General features: G+C 35.9%; 1 long non-coding RNA gene across 3 annotated transcripts; it reads right to left on the reverse strand.

Annotated features, from left to right (window-relative positions):
• Nucleotides 1–14,293: 14,293 nt before the first annotated feature.
• LOC107962829 (uncharacterized) lies at nt 14,294–15,706 on the reverse strand. Of its 3 annotated transcripts, none has more exons than XR_005928515.1 (3): nt 14,945–15,603; nt 14,765–14,849; nt 14,294–14,681 (listed from the first exon to the last, which is right to left on the reverse strand). It is a non-coding gene; the product is annotated as an uncharacterized lncRNA (long non-coding RNA). The 3 variants fall into 3 exon arrangements; XR_001701789.2 differs by having other exon boundaries at nt 14,294–14,668; nt 14,945–15,602; XR_005928514.1 differs by having other exon boundaries at nt 14,294–14,849; nt 14,945–15,706.
• Nucleotides 15,707–16,543: the final 837 nt, after the last annotated feature.

The raw sequence follows: 16,543 nt of genomic DNA on the forward strand, positions 1-16,543 counted from the left end.
TTTCGTCCCTTATGTGCTCGGCATTGAGAATGGGGGAGATTAAATGGGCAAAAGCAATCAGGAGAAGCCCACATATTTCTCATCTCCTCTTTGCAAATGACTACATTTTATTTGGTGAGGCAATGACCTTGGAAGCTCAGAAGATAAAGGAAATTTTGAATACGTATGAGTTGTGTTTTGGTCAGTGTATGAACTTTGAAAAATCCACAATATTTTTTAATACTAATACTATGGAGGCTAACAGACAGTTAGTTACGTGATTGTTGGGGTGAAGATCTCGAATGATGTTGAGAAGTATCTTGGTCTCCCTAATTTGGTAGGTAAGAAAAAGAATGCATCTTTTCAAAGTTTAAAAGATCAAATTCGGCTGAAAATTGATAGATGGAGTTTGAGGTTCTAGTCACAAAGAGGTAAGGAAGTCTCATTAAATCGGTTCTGCAAGCGATTCCTATATATTCCATGATGTGCTTTCTATTACCAAAAACTTTATGTGGAGAAATGGAAGCTATAATAGTTAGGTATTGGTGGCAGAAAGGGCATGGGCACAAAGAAATTCATTGGTGTAGCTAGGATAAAGTGAACTAAAACAGAAATGTGGTATGGGCTTTAGGAACTTGGCGAAATTTAATGTGGCCTTACTTGCTAAGTAAGGATGACGTCTTATTGATCAGCCTGACTCGTTATTAGCGCAGGTTCTAAAAGCAAATTACTACTCATCTACTAATTTCTTACAGGTAGAGTTAGGGTGCACACCATCGTACACTTGGAAAAGTATTTGGGCGACAAAAGGTCTCCTTAACGACAGTCTTGTAACAGCCCAATTTCAGTGAAATCAAAACAGTGGTTTCGGGACCACAAATTCGATTCTAAAATAAAATTTATTTTTATTTTATTATATGGTCCGTATTATGATAGATATGCCATGTGAAAATTTTGATACGAAAATTTTATCGATTAAGTGTTTAATTACGAAAAGGACTAAATTGCATAAAATGCGAAAGTTAAATTCTAGTAGCTATAAGGATTAAATAGCTATGGAATTCAAAACTAGAGGCCCTTATATGGAATTAGACCATTAAAGAAAAGTATGTAGATTTTTGGTGACTCATCCATAGAAATTTAGAAAAAGGTAAAGGACTAAATTGGAATTTAAAAATATTTAATTAATTAAAAGATGAAAAGAAAATATCATCTTATTTTCTCATCTTCTTCAACCTAAAATACATGGAAACCTTAGGAGAGAGAAGAAACTTTCATGGCTTAATTGGGTAAGTTTCCTTGTCCCGTTTTTAGTAATTTTGATATTTTTGAAATCGGGATGGCTTAATCTATCTATTTGGGGGATTAATTTGAAAAGTTATCAAGGTATGAATTTTGGGTCATGGATGAATATGATGAAAATTATAAGTTTATGGTATAAAAGGAAAGGTTGTTAATAGATAAACAACTTTTACAAAAGTGATTTTTGATGAAAACATGATTTAGGGACTAAAATGTAAAATTGTGAAATTGAAGAAAAATGCTGAATTTTTATAAATACACGTGCTGTAAATTTTGTAATGGGATTTCGGTTAGGCTTAGAATAAGGAGTAAATTTCATAAGTTTTATTTTCCGAGCTTAGGGACGAAATTGAAATTTATGGAAAAGTTAAGGGCAAAATGATAATTTTACCTAGGACGTAAATTGAGTCCAAATGAGTAGGAAATATTAAAAATTGATGATTAAAGCTATTTATATAGATTTGGATAACTCACATTCGATGTTAGATCGAGGAAAAGAAAATGTTACGGATTAGTAGATTACTTACGCGAACAAGTGTCAAGGTAAGTTCGTGTAACTTAATCGAGTATGTAATTATGTTAAATTAAATGTTGTGATTGTATGAAATGTGATTATCATTAATGTGATTCACTTGGATGTTACAATATGAGAAATTAATACATGCTTGAAATGGTGAAAAAGGGTTAAGTCTTGATTGAATATTGAATTCCAATGAATATATGTACTTTACCGAAATGGATGAGGTCCTACATTTGTTGCAGACGGGATTTAGCTCGGACGAGTAATCCTATTGACCTCATTATAGAAAGAATTTAGCCCGAACAGGTAATCCTGATATAATACCTCTCGAGTATATGTTATGATTAGGGTTTAGCATGGACTGGTAATCCTAATTGAGCTCTTTTAAGCATACGTTATATAAAGGATTTAGCCTGGAGTAGTAATCCTGTTATACGATATGTGGCTCAAGAGTGTGTTCCTTGATTAAGTGCCCTAATGGGTACCCTTGAATAAGAAATTGACGAATTATTGAATCGTACACCTCGAGTGTACTATTTGAGCGTCCATCGAAATTTCAATGATTCAATGGACACAACTCTTGACATGGTATGAGAATTATGAGATGAAATGATAATGACTTGAAAGAATATTGCATGATGAGCTCATCTATGTCTACTTGATTGATAAGAAGATTTTGTTGATTAACATGTTTTATTGAATGCATGTGTTTAGGCGATTTTGCTAATGGATGGAAAACATGATATTGCATGCTTAGATCTAATAAACAGGATTGGTAAGTTTAGTTTTCGTTATACGAACTTACTAATCATGTAATGCTTACTCTGTTTTATTTTTCCCTCTTTTATACCCTTTTTTATATTGCTCGGAAGCTCGCAAAGGTTGGAGATCATTGGAGCATCGTCTCACTATCCACTAGCTTATTTTGGGTATACATAGCAAAATCATTTTGGTAGAATGGCATGTATAGGCTAACTTGGCCATAAATGGCTTGAATATGTGGTTTGTAATCTAGCCATTGGAATGACTAGTAATGGTTGTTTTGATATACTTGTAACATCATGCTATGATAGCTAAATATATGTTAAGTAGTTGATCAAATTATGTCTAATTTATGGATTGAACCAAGGTAAGATTGTAAGCATGTATGCATTTAATGGTATGCCATGATGAATGATGGAACTTGTTTAATTTGAATTCTTGGAAAGGTTGGTATTAGATGTGTGTTTCAAGTGCAGGTCATGGGTGTGATTTTGGGTGAGAAATAAAGCTAGAAATGACTTTATTTTGTCCACAGTGGCGTGTGTCTAGACCGTGTGTGACACACGGCCGAGTACACGGGCATGTAGTTAGGCCGTGTGTCCCCTGCACCTTAATTTTGAAAAACAGAATGCTCAGAATTAAGCACAAGGGCTAAGACACGGGTAGAGACACGGGCGTGTGTCTCAACTGTGTGTGCTACACGGCCTAGTACACGGGCGTGTGGCATGACCATGTGCATAAGTCAAAGAGTTACATGGGGTCGAACACGGCCTACAGCAAAGGCGTGTCCCGTGGACCACATAGGCATGTGAGCCTTGTAACTTAGAAATTTTTTGAAATTTAGTGAAAAATTCTTAGAGTTTTTGATTAAGTCCCGACTTAATTTTAATGATCATTTTAGGCCTCGAGTGTAACACTCCACACCCGTACCCCACATCGTGTCGGAATATAAGGTATTAGCTAGCTTAAACTTATGCATATAAACATTTTCATAACACAAAACATGATAAAATTAAAACTTTTTTTTTCAATTTTATTTATAAACTCCCTAATAAGAGCCTACTAAGCCCAAAACATCCACTGGAACCCATTCAGAAACAATCCAAGTCCTTTAAAGAACTCTGAAAATAACTTTTAACACAGGGGCACACGCCCGTGTGACAATTCAACATGGTCGTTCTATTGGCCCGTGTAGCTCACACGGCCTAAGCAATACAGGGACACGTCAGTGTTCTATACCCGTGTGGAATTAATTCTACATGCACACTTACAGGGGTTTTCACACGGCCTGGAACACCCCCGTGTCTCTGGCCCGTGTTCTTCACACGGCCATGACATGCCCGTGTTCTAGCTCGTATGCAAAAACTCAAACATTTTATTTCTGACGCCAGCAATCTTTAAGAGGCACACGGCCAAGGCACACGCCCGTGTGCTAGGCCGTGCCCTTCACATGGCTGTACACACGATCGTGTCTCTGCCCGTGTGTACTACAATGCATACTGACTTACAATTCTTATGTGTAGGGGACACACGGCCATATTACACGCTCATGTGGTGAACCATGTGTCACACAAGGCCTAAACACATGCCCGTGTGCCTACTCGTGTGGACAAAATAAGGCTATTTACCAAGCCTTTTTGTCACCCTTACTTATGTAACCTGCACAAAAATCATTATATACTAACATAAGGACACATCACATAGCCAAATAACCACAGTGGATAACATTTCATTTATGAAATTTACTCATCCATGAAAATATCATCTTCTATTTATAAATCAAAATGAGTATCATATTCATCATATGAGCCAACACATTATGGCTAACTAACAAAACACTAAACAAAGACTCAAGTCCCTATACATGCCAGAAAACATAACAATGAAACTAGCTATACCAAGGTCTTGAGTGATAGTGTGATCGAAGCTTTTGATGTCATTGGATCCCCGATGCTAGCTTGGCAGCACAATAAGGAAAGAAAAGAAAAGAGGGTAAGCGTGGGAGCTTAGTAAGTGCATATATGTAAATAAAGTGTAATTATAAGAAAATCATATTCATCCAACGGTATCTTGTCATGCTTAAAAGATATAAATCACTTAACGTCTCTATCTTACTCTTCTTTTCATTCATGTAAACTTAATACACCTAGTCTTTTACTCAGGTCCTAACCATGAGTTCAGTATACATACCTCATCAAAGTATTCACCAACTAAATCTTCGGGTTACCCGCTGAACTCTCGAAATACATAAAGATACGCGAGGAATTTGTGTCTAAATGTCGTATAAGAAATCAGGGCTACCTTGTGCTATGAAACACTCACATTTGAGCTACTCACGGACCTTTTTATCAAGTCAGGACCCGAGTCCCATAGCTATCATGTAACGTATGCTCATTGAGCCACTCACGAGTCTGTACACAAAGTCAGCACCCGGACCCACGTTACCTATAGCATTTATCTCATGAACTCAGACTTAACTCATGAGTTCAGACCACATAATTTTCATAACATGCCCCTTTGTATCCTACACTATGTCTAAGGTTCAATGAGACTTCATATCTAATCGAATAGCATCGCATTTCCTCACATTGTAATTTACTCGCATAACATGTCATTTAAACATTCATGGAAAGAATTACAATTTAGATACATAACAACAATAAGCTAATTACACTTGTATATTATTAAAATATACCAAAGTAAGCTTCAATAACACATTATTTACATATGTACTTACCTAAATACAAAATGATGAATACGAGCTTAATCCCCGTAAACTTTATTCTTACCCTGATCAAGACCCGAATCACGTTTCTCTTGATCTAAATTAATAAAATTTCATTTATTTCATTAGTATATCAATTTAAATGCTCGAAAGTTCATAATTAGGCAAAATGACTATTTTTCCCCAACTCTTTCACAAAATGACCATTTTACCCCTATGCTCGAAAATTAATTTTTTATTGAATTTATTTATATTATTAGCCTAACCGAACCCTTTTTACTTTTATAGTAATCCAAAATTTCCACTATTTCACACATTTATTATCTATTTTACAACTCATGCAAAATAGTCCCTATTAGGGTTTTCATGAGAAATCCATTCACAAAAGTTGTTTATTACTCACCAAAGGATCATATTCTTCCATAAAAATTCAGAAAACAACCTAAATGCTCATATGGAAAAATCCTAGACCTTCAACCATTTTTCAAAAAAGTTCCCTCATTTAAAAGCTCTTGCTTCAAGGGGTCCAAAAATATAAAAATCATCAAGAAAAGTCATGAAAACCATTTACTTATGAAGGCTTAAAGTTGTTGAAATTTTCAAGCTTCAAAACCCCTCTAATGGCCAATTTTTAGGTGGAAGAAGAAAGAGTGAAAAAAAGATGAAACCTTTTGTTGTTTTTTTTTAAATTTAAAACTAGTCAAAATTTGTGACCAAAACAACACCGAATTTTGACTTTCCCATTAATTTGTCCCTCTATGGCCAGCCACCCTATTCTCTAAAGGTCTAATTGCTTTTTAAGGCCCCAAATTTAGGTTCTTTAGCTAATTGAAACTCTTATCTAACAAAATAAGATTTTAGCACTTTATGTGATTTAGTCTTTTTTCACAATTAGAAAAGCAATCGCTAAAATTAATTCACCAAAATTTTCATGTGCTTATCTAATCATGCTACAATACATAAAATAATATTTAAAATAATTTTCTCGACCTCAGTTTAGTGGTTCCAAAATCACTATTCTGACTAGCCCCAAAATCGGGCTGTTACAATTCTCCCACTTTAGGGATTTTCGTCCTCGAAAATCTTACCGATAAAAAGGTTTGGGTATTGGCTTTTCATGATCTCTTTGGGCTCCCATGTGGTCTCTTCAACCCCATGTTGCTGTCATAATACTTTTACAAGGGGAACAGTCTTATTTCTCAGTTGCTTAACCTCTCGAGCTAGGATCTTAACAGGTTCCTCATCATAAGACATATCCGGATGAATCTCAACCTCTGTTGATGCAATCACATGTGAAGGGTCTGATCTATACCGACGTAGCATGGACACATGAAACACGTCGTGAATCTTTTCCAATTCGAGTGGTAAGGCCAATTGATAGGCAACCTGCCCTACTCTCTTGGTAACTTCATAAGGTCCTATGAAACGAGGACTCAACTTGCCTCTTCTACCAAATCTGAGAACCTTTCTCCATGGGGATACTTTAAAAACACTCGATTGCTAACTTGAAATTCGATCTCTTTCCATTTCAAATCCACATAGGATTTCTGCCTATCCAAGGAGGTCTTCAAATAGTTACGAATCATTTTAACTTTCTCTTCAGTCTCCTTGACTAGATCGACCCCGTGAATTTAACTTTCTCTGAGCTCGGTCCAATATAAAGGTGTTTGACACTTTCGCTCATAAAAAGCCTCATAAGGCGTCATCTTCAAACTCGACTGATAGCTATTATTATAGACGAATTCAACCAATCATAAGTACATTTCCCAACTACCTTGAAATTTGAGAACACAACACTACAACATGTCTTCTAAAATCTGAATCACTCTTTTTGACTCATAATCGGTTTGCGAGTGAAATGCCGTGCTGAAACTCAACTTTGTTCCCAATGCATCTTGTAACTATTTTCCAAAACCTCGAGGTAAATCTCAAGTCCCTATCTAAAATAATCGACAATGCCACCCCGTGTAGTCTCACAATTTCAGAAACGTACAAGTCAACTAATCTCTCAAGGGAGTAGTCGGTACGCACTGGTATAAATTATGCCGTCTTTGTTAGCCTATCCAAAATAACCCAAACAACATCCTTTTTTTTCGGGGTTACCGGCAAACCCGTCACGAAATCCATAGTAATCCGATCCTACTTTCACTCGGGGACCGTGATAGGCTGAAGTAGACCTGAAGGTACTTGGTGTTCAACCTTCACTTGCTTACACACAAGACACTTGGAAACGAACTCTGAAATGTCTTTTTTCATTCCTGGCCACCAATACATTTTTTTCAAATCATTATACATTTTCATACTCCTAGGGTGTACTGATAAACAACCACTATGTGCCTCATCTAATATCTTTTGAATCAATTCGGTGTCCTTAGGAACACAAATCCTATCTTGGAATCTCAAGTAACCGTCAGAACCGATCCGAAAATCTGATTCAACATCCAATTCACACAGGGTTTTCTTGGATAGTAATTTGCTATCACTCTTTTGAGCCTCAAAAATTTCTTGAAGAAACGTCGGTCTAGCTTTTAACTCTGCTAGAACTGAACCATCCTCTGACAAGGTCAATCGGGCATTTATTGCTCTCAAAGAAAACAATGATTTTCTACTTAATGCATCGGCGACCACGTTCGCTTTTGCCGAATGATAATCTATAATCAACTCATAATCTTTTAATAGTTCCAACCATCTACATTATCTCAGATTTAAATCCTTTTGGATCATCAAGTACTTAAGACTTTTATGATCAAAGTATACATGGCATATCTCTCCAAACAAATAATGTCGCTAGATCTTCAGAGCAAATACTATGGCAGCCAACTCTAGGTCGTGTGTCGAATAGTTTTTCTCGTAAGGTTTCTATTGTCTTGAGGCATAAGCCACAACTTTGCCCTATTGCATAAGTACACATCCCAACCCATTCAAAGAAGCATCGCTATAAATCACGAATTCTTTTTCTAATTTGGGTTGTACTAGTACGGGAGCCTCAGTCAACAATATCTTCAACTTCTAGAAACTTTGTTGACACTTATTCGACCATTAAAACTTGACTCCTTTTTGAAACAACCTTTTCATGGGGGTCACAATTATAAAGAAGTCCTTTACAAATCGCCTGTAATAACTGACCAACATAAAAAGCTCCTAACTTCAGTCACACTCTTTGGTGGTTTCCATTCAACAATAGCAGAAACTTTGTTAGGATCAACCCTAATACTATCACTCGAAACAATATGGCCCAAAAAGCCGATGTCTCTTAGCCAAAACTCACTTTTACTAAATTTGGCATACAACTGATTGTCCCTCAGAGTCTACAAAACGGTTCTCAAGTGTTTAACATGTTCTACCATGTCTCTAGAGTATATCAGGATGTCATCGATGAATACAACTACAAACTTATTTAGATATGGCCGAAATACTCTATTCATTAAATCCATAAACACGGCGAGAGCATTTGTTAAGCCGAAAGGCATGATGAGAAACTCATAGTGGCCATACCGTGTCCTAAAAGTGGTTTTAGGCACATCTGCTTCTTTAACTCGTAGTTGATAGTAGCCAGATCTCAAGTTTATCTTAGAAAACCATGCTACTCCCTTCAATTGGTCAAACAAGTCGTCAATTCGTGGAAACAAGTATTTGTTCTTGATCGTCCTCTTATTTAACTGTCAGTAATCTATGCACGACCTCATAGATCCATATTTCTTTTTCACAAATAACACCGGAGCACCCTACGGTGAAAAACTTGGTCTCACGAAACCCTTGTCGGCCAATTCTTGTAACTGTAACTTTAGTTCTTTTTGCTCAGTCGGTGCCATCTGATACGGAGCAATCAAAATAGGCGTGGTCCCTAGCATTAGCTCTATACCAAATTCAATCTCTCTATCAGGGGGTAACTTAAGCAATTCTTCCGGGAATACATCCACATATTCACTTACAACCGGTACTGACTCAAACCTTAACTCTAATTCCTTAGTATTCATTATAAAAGCCAAATAAGCTTCATATCCTTTCCTCAAACACTTCTGGGCATACATGGAGGATATCACCATAGGCAAGTTTCCTGACTCACCTGATTCAACCCAAAGGGTTTCATCATTTTCATATTTTAATTTAATAGCCTTTTGTCTACAATTTACTACAGCATCATGGAATGTCAACCAGTCCATACCCAATATGACATCAAACTCATCGAATGGTAACAGCATCAAATCAGTCGAAAAAAATGACCTTTAACTACTAAAGGACATTGCTTACATACTTTATCGACTATCACATGTTTGCCTAATGGGTTTGACACTTTAATCATAAATTTCGTAGACTCAACAGGCATATTTGTACTAGAAACCAACTTCATGCACACATACTAATGAGTAGAACCAGGGTCAATGAAAGCAATAACAGTATTATCATAGAGAGAATGTACCGGTGATCACATCAGGAGATAATGCATCTTCATGTACACGTATGGCATAGGTTCTAGCAGGAGCTCTAACTTCAGACCTTATGGTAGTGTCTCTCGTCACATTCTTGCTACCAGCCCCAACTCTAACATTCTTCTGAGGTATTCCTTTAAAATTGGTGCCACTTGGCATTGTACTTTGAAATTTCTCTTTGTCAGTCATTTCGGGGCAATCTTTAATAAAGTGGTCTTGAGAACCACATCGGAAATAGGATCCATTGTTCATTCTACACTTGTTGAAATGATTTCGACCACAATGCTAGCATTCTGGTTTGGAAGATCTGACATTGCCCACGCTAACCACTGATGTAGCTCGAGATTTAAAATTCGAATCTTGTTTCCTACGATCTCGGTATGAATGTCCAGCTGATGTATGAGAACGAAAGTAGGCATCTCTAGATTTCTTAAACTGTGATGGAAATGATTTACTCGCATGTCTCTTCCATACATCTCTAGTTTTTGCTTCGATTTTCTTCTTTTTCTTTGTTAATTCTTTGGCTTTACAAGCCCGATTAATGAGTACTACGAACTCTTTCAACTCAAGGACACCCACTAATAGTCTAATGTCCTCATTAAGTCTGTCTTTGATCCTTCTACATATATTGGCCTCCGAGGATACACACTCCCCAGCGTACGTACTAAGTTGGGCAAACTCTCTTTCATATTCAGTGACCGTCATGCGGCCTTATTTCAAGTCAAGACATTCCTTACGCTTTTGCTCCATAAATCTTTCACTGATGTATTTCTTCCGGAATTCCTCTTAGAAGAATTCCCATGTGACCTTTTCCTGATGCACCACTGAAACTAACATCTTCCACCAGTAGTATGCAGAGTCCCTCAACAAGGATATGGCACACTTCAAGCATTCTTCGAAAGTGCAAGATAATTCATCGAATACCCTAATGGTATTCTTAAGCCAGAATTTTGCCCTTTCAAGGTTATCATCTTTATTAGCATTGAACTCCTCGGCTCCATGCTTCCAGATCTTATCTACTGGAGGTCTATTCCGCCTCTCAAGGACTATACCCTAGGGTACTACGGAGACAGGTTGAGGGATAGATGGGGGTGGAGGGGGTTAAGCATTCAGGTTCGCTTAGATGAACTCCGTGTACCACTCATTAATCATGTGAAAAAAGGCCTCTCGAGCCCCTTCTCCTCCTCCTTGACTAACCGTGGGAGGTCGATTATCGGATGGCACCGCCCCTTCGGCGGAGGCCGGTGCATTACTTTCTAGGCTGTCCACCATAGTTTGATCAGGATCTATTACTATATGAAAATAAAATTTAAAAGATCATAAGTCATCACACTATTATAATTTATTTATGGATGTATAGCTAGACTCGTACACACGCTACGTTAGTCTGAGAATTGACTAAACCGTAGCTCTAATACCACTAAATGTAACACCCCACACCCGTACCCCACGCTGGGTCAGAATATGAGGCATTACCTAACTTAAACTTATACATATAGACATTTTCATAACATCAAAATAGGGTCAAATTAAAAACTTTTTTTTCAATTTTATTTATAAACTCCCTAATAAGAGCCTACTAAGCCCTAAACATCTATTGGAGCCCATTCAGAAACAATCTGAGTCTTTTAAAGAACTCTGAAAATAACTCTTAACAAAAGGACACACGCCCGTGTGACAATTCAACATGATCGTGTTATTGGCCAGTGTGGCTCACACGGCCTAAGCAATACAGGGACACGCCCGTGTCCTATAACCATATGAAATTAATTCTACATGCACACCTACAGGGGTTTTCACACAGCCTGGAACACGCCCGTGTATCTGGTCCATATCCTTCACACGGCCATGACACGTCCTTGTGCAAAAACTTGGAAATTCTGTTTCTGACATCAACAATCTTTAAGGGTTACACGGTCAAGGCACACCCCCGTGTGCTAGGCCATGCCCTTCACACGGTTGAGAAACACGGCCATGTCTCTGCCCATGTGTTTACTACCATACATACTTACTTATAATTGTTACGTGTAGGGGACACACGACCATATCACATGCCCATATGGTGAACCGTGTGTCACACAAGGCCTAGACACACGCCTGTGTGCCTACCCGTGTGGACAAAATAAGGCTATTTACCAAGCCTTTTTGTTACCCTTACTTATATAACCTGTACAAAAATCACTCTATACTAACATAACAACACATCATATAGCCAAAATAACCACAACGGACAACATTTCATTTATGAAATTTACTTATTCATGAAAATATCATCTTCTATTTATAAATCAAAATGAGTATCATATTCATCATATGAGCCAACACATTATGGCTAACTAACAAAACACTAAACAAAGACTCGAGTCCCTATACATGCCAGAAAACATAACAATGAAACTAGCTATACCAAGGTCTTGAGTGATAGTGTGATCGAAGCTTTTGATGTCACTGGATCCCTAATGCTAGCTTGGCAGCATTATAAGGAAAGAAAAGAAAGGAGGGTAAGTGTGGGAGCCTAGTAAGTACATATATGTAAATAAAGTATAATTATAAGAAAATCATATTCATCCAACGGTAGCTTGTCATGCTTAAAAGATATAAATCACTTAACGTCTCTATCTTACTCTTATTTTCATTCATGTATACTTAATACACCTAGTCTTTTACTCAGGTTCTAACCATGAGTTCGGTATACATACCTTATCAAAGTATTCACCAACTAAATTTTCGGGTTACCCGTTGAACTCTCGAAATACATAAGGATACGTGAGGAATTTGTGTCTAAATGCCATATAAAAAATCAGGGCTACTTCGTGCTATGAAACACTCACATTTGAGCTACTCACAGGCATTTTTATCAAGTCAGGATCCGGACCCCGTAGCTATCATGTAACGTATGCTCATTGAACCACTCACGGGTCTATACACAAAGTTAGTACCCGGACCCACGTTACCTATAGCATTTATCTCATGAACTCAGACTTAACTCATGAGTTCAGGACACATAATTTTCATAACATGCCCCTTTGTATCCTATGCTATGTCTAAGGTTCAACTGGACTTTATATCTAATCGAATAGCATCGCATTTGCTCACATTGTAATTTACTCGCACAACATGTCATTTAAACATTCATGGCAACAATTAGAATTTAGATTCATAACAATAATAAGCTAATTACACGTGTATATTATTAAAATATACCAAAGTAAGCTTCAATAACACATTATTTACATATGTACTTACCTCGATACAAAATGATGAAGATGAGCTTAATCCCTGTAAACTTTATTCTTACCCTGATCAAGAACCGAATCACTTTTCTCTTGATCTAAATTAATAAAATTCATTTATTTCATCATCATATCAATTAAACGCCCGAAAGTTCATAATTGGGCAAAATAGTCATTTTGCCCTTAGACTTTCACAAAATGACCATTTTACCCCTATGCTCGAAAATTAATTTTTTTTATTGAATTTATTTATATTATAATCCTAACCGTACCCTTTTTACTTTTATATTAATCCAAAATTTCCACTATTTCACACATTTATTATCTATTTTACAACTCATGCAAAATAGTCCCTATTAAGATTTTCATGAGAAATCAATTCGCAAAAGTTGTTTATTACTCACCAAAGGATCATTTTCTTCCATAAAAATTCAGAAAAAAACCTAAATGCTCTCATGGTAAAACCCTAGACCTTCAACCATTTTGCAAAAAAGTTCCCTCATTTAAAAGCTCTTGCTTCAAAGGGTCCAAAAATATAAAAATCATCAAGAAAAGTCATGAAAACCATTTACTTGTGAAGGCTTAAAGTTGCTGAAAATTTCGAGCTTCAAAAACCCCTCTAATGGCCAATTTTTGGTGGAAGAAGAAAGAGTGAAAAAAAAAGATGAAACCTTTTGTTGTTTTATTTTATTTAAAACTAGTCAAAATTGGTGACCAAAACACCACCTAATTTTGACTTTCCCCTCAATTTGTCCCCCGTATGGCTGGCCACCCTATTCTATAAGAGTCTAATTGCTCTTTAAGGCCCCCAATTTAGGTTCTTTAGCTAATCAACACTCTTATCTAACAAAATAGTACTTTTGCACTTTATGCGATTTAGTCTTTTTTCACAATTAGGCAAGCAATCGCTAAAATTAATTCACCAAAATTTTTATGTACTTATCTAATCATGCTACAATACATAAAATAATATTTAAAATAATTTCCTAGACCTCGATTTAGTGGTTTCGAAATCACTATTTCGACTAGCCCCAAAATCGGGCTGTTACAATCGAGGGTCCATTTAAGAGACGATATGAACAATCTCGATTAATGAGTAGTAATTTATGTGAATTATCTAAAAATGTTCTAAAAGTTCTGGTAATATTTCGTAACCTGTTTCAGCGACAGATACGGGTTAAGGGGTGTTACAGGTCTGGGTTAGAGGGTTGGTATGGGGGAAAGCATATTAATCAATGAAGTTGTGTGGCTGTCTGGGGCAAAAAATTATAACTTATATAATCAAATTAATAATGCAAACTTATCTACTATTGCATGCTTAATTGATAGTGCTAATAGAGTATGGAAAGAGGAGCTTATTCACAATATCTTCGAGATAAATGATACAAACATAATCTTGTAGGTTCCACTTGAGAGGGATTAGCATGCTGACATGGTAATATGGGCGTGGTGAGCCCTCGGGTATGTTTTCTGTAAGAAGTGCCTATAAACTATTACAGACCCAGAACGCTACTCCTAGATTTAATAATTTACAGATTACAACAAAACAATTCTACAAACAACTATGGGATCTACAATTCCCTAATAAAATTAAGATATTGATTTGGAGAGTGTCTTGGAATTTCATCCCCGCGATGGTCAGCTTATATGCTAAAAAATTGACCCAAAGCAACAAAAGCCCTAGATGTAAGGTGGGAATTGAGACGCTATGGCATGTCTGTGGCGAATGTCTTATATCAGTAGAAATATGGCAAATCTTAAACTTTGAATGGATAATTCTAAGGCAACAAACGAATTGTTTTGAATGGCTTACCTAGATATTTAGAAGTTGCACGGACTCCCAACGATGCTTGTTTGGTTGTGGGTTATGGTATATTTGGTTAGACAAAAATAGGAACCTGCATGAAGGGAAAACTCACTCAGGAATAGGAGTAGCTAATTTCACCAAAAACTACATTCATGAACTTGATTGTTTAATAGAGAGAAAGAATACCTTCGTGGGGGAGGAGAATTGGAAACCTCTTAATGGTCAGTCTATTAAAATCAATTTTGATGCCTCGTTTGACTGCCTGGGTCTTAAGTCAGCTTCGAGGATTGTGGCACCAAAATGCAAACAGAGAAGTTCTGGCCTCTGACTCCTGTTTGCACACGGCGGTTGGCATGGCCTTTGATGCAAAAGCCCTCGCTTGTTTCGAAGCAGTGCTCACAAGGATTGAGTTGGGTTTAATAGATATAATAGTAGAAGGGGACTCCAGATCCATCATTACCAAATGCAACACAAGGTCAGTGGATACATCACAAATTAGCGCGCACATCAAAAACATTTAGAAGGAAAAAGAAAATTTTCGGTCATTAGTTTTTCATTTTGTTTCTAGGTCGGCTAACCAGTTAGCCCATAACATAACCATGATGAGTCTAAATAAGAAAGAAACGATTTACTTGATAGGAGATGTTCCTATATATGCTCAACGACGATTGGAGATGGAACGACGAAGAGGACGAGATTGATGAAAGAAGAGGGTGAAATGGTGAACGGGGAGATGAGAGGTCCCTTTTCTCTGATTTGGTCACAAAACTTTCAGGCTTCTAGATCCGACAAAATCAAAAGAAAATATTGAAAAGAGGAAAGTTGGAGACAAATCATTAAAGGCAAACTAGGATTATCTAGGCATTTATTTTATTTCTAGATTTTTCTGTTTTGGTTTTGACGTTTGGGCTCCAGTGTTGATCTTTGGATCGGTTGTGTTTAACTTTGTTGGGCTTTTTCCTTTGTTTGGGTTTGTTTTACTTCAATAAAAGTATCCAAATTTGATTTAAAAAAAAGTTTATAAATAATTAAATTATTTATCATATAGATATATGATATTATTTGGAAAACTATAAATAAATATTATAATAGTAGATTCTCTAAAATTATATTTCTATGTATATTTTAAAGTTAATTTTAGTTATTAATTGATGATGTTGATTTTTAAGTAAATTTAAATAATATGATTTATAATAATTTATTGTAAGATTATTTATGCTTTTAAATAGTGATGAACTTAAAAATACATTTTTAAAAAAGCTTTAAAATGTTTAGGGTTTATTTTTTTATTCAAGCCCGACTGGTTCGTCTATATTTGATTTTTTAAAATTAATTTTTATTTTTTATTTTTAAAATATAATACACTAATTGCAGTAAAAAAAGAGAGGCTAAAATAAATATTTTCTAACACATTAAAAAGTATTTATACTAAAAAAATCATAAAATTAATAAATATTTTATTATATTAAAAAACACAAATAAATATAATAAATATTTTATTGTATTAAATATAATTTTTAAAATTTTATATTTTGGGTTGGGTTATTTAATTGGGTAGATTTTTTTTTAAGATTTTGGGTAATGGGTTTAATTGTTAATTGGTTAATGATTTAATATATAATTATTTTTTATAACATAATATATTTGGGCCGGGTGAAGCCAAAAAAATATTGCTCAAGGCCCGATCCATATAGAAAACAGGTCTTAAATTTTATCGAAGCTTATTTTTCGAGTTTTATATTGAAAATGATGTGTTTAGTAATTTTCTCTAAATTTTAAAATACA

This window comes from Gossypium hirsutum, chromosome A06 (genome assembly GCF_007990345.1).
Source record: "Gossypium hirsutum isolate 1008001.06 chromosome A06, Gossypium_hirsutum_v2.1, whole genome shotgun sequence".
Classification (NCBI taxonomy): Eukaryota; Viridiplantae; Streptophyta; class Magnoliopsida; order Malvales; family Malvaceae; genus Gossypium; species Gossypium hirsutum.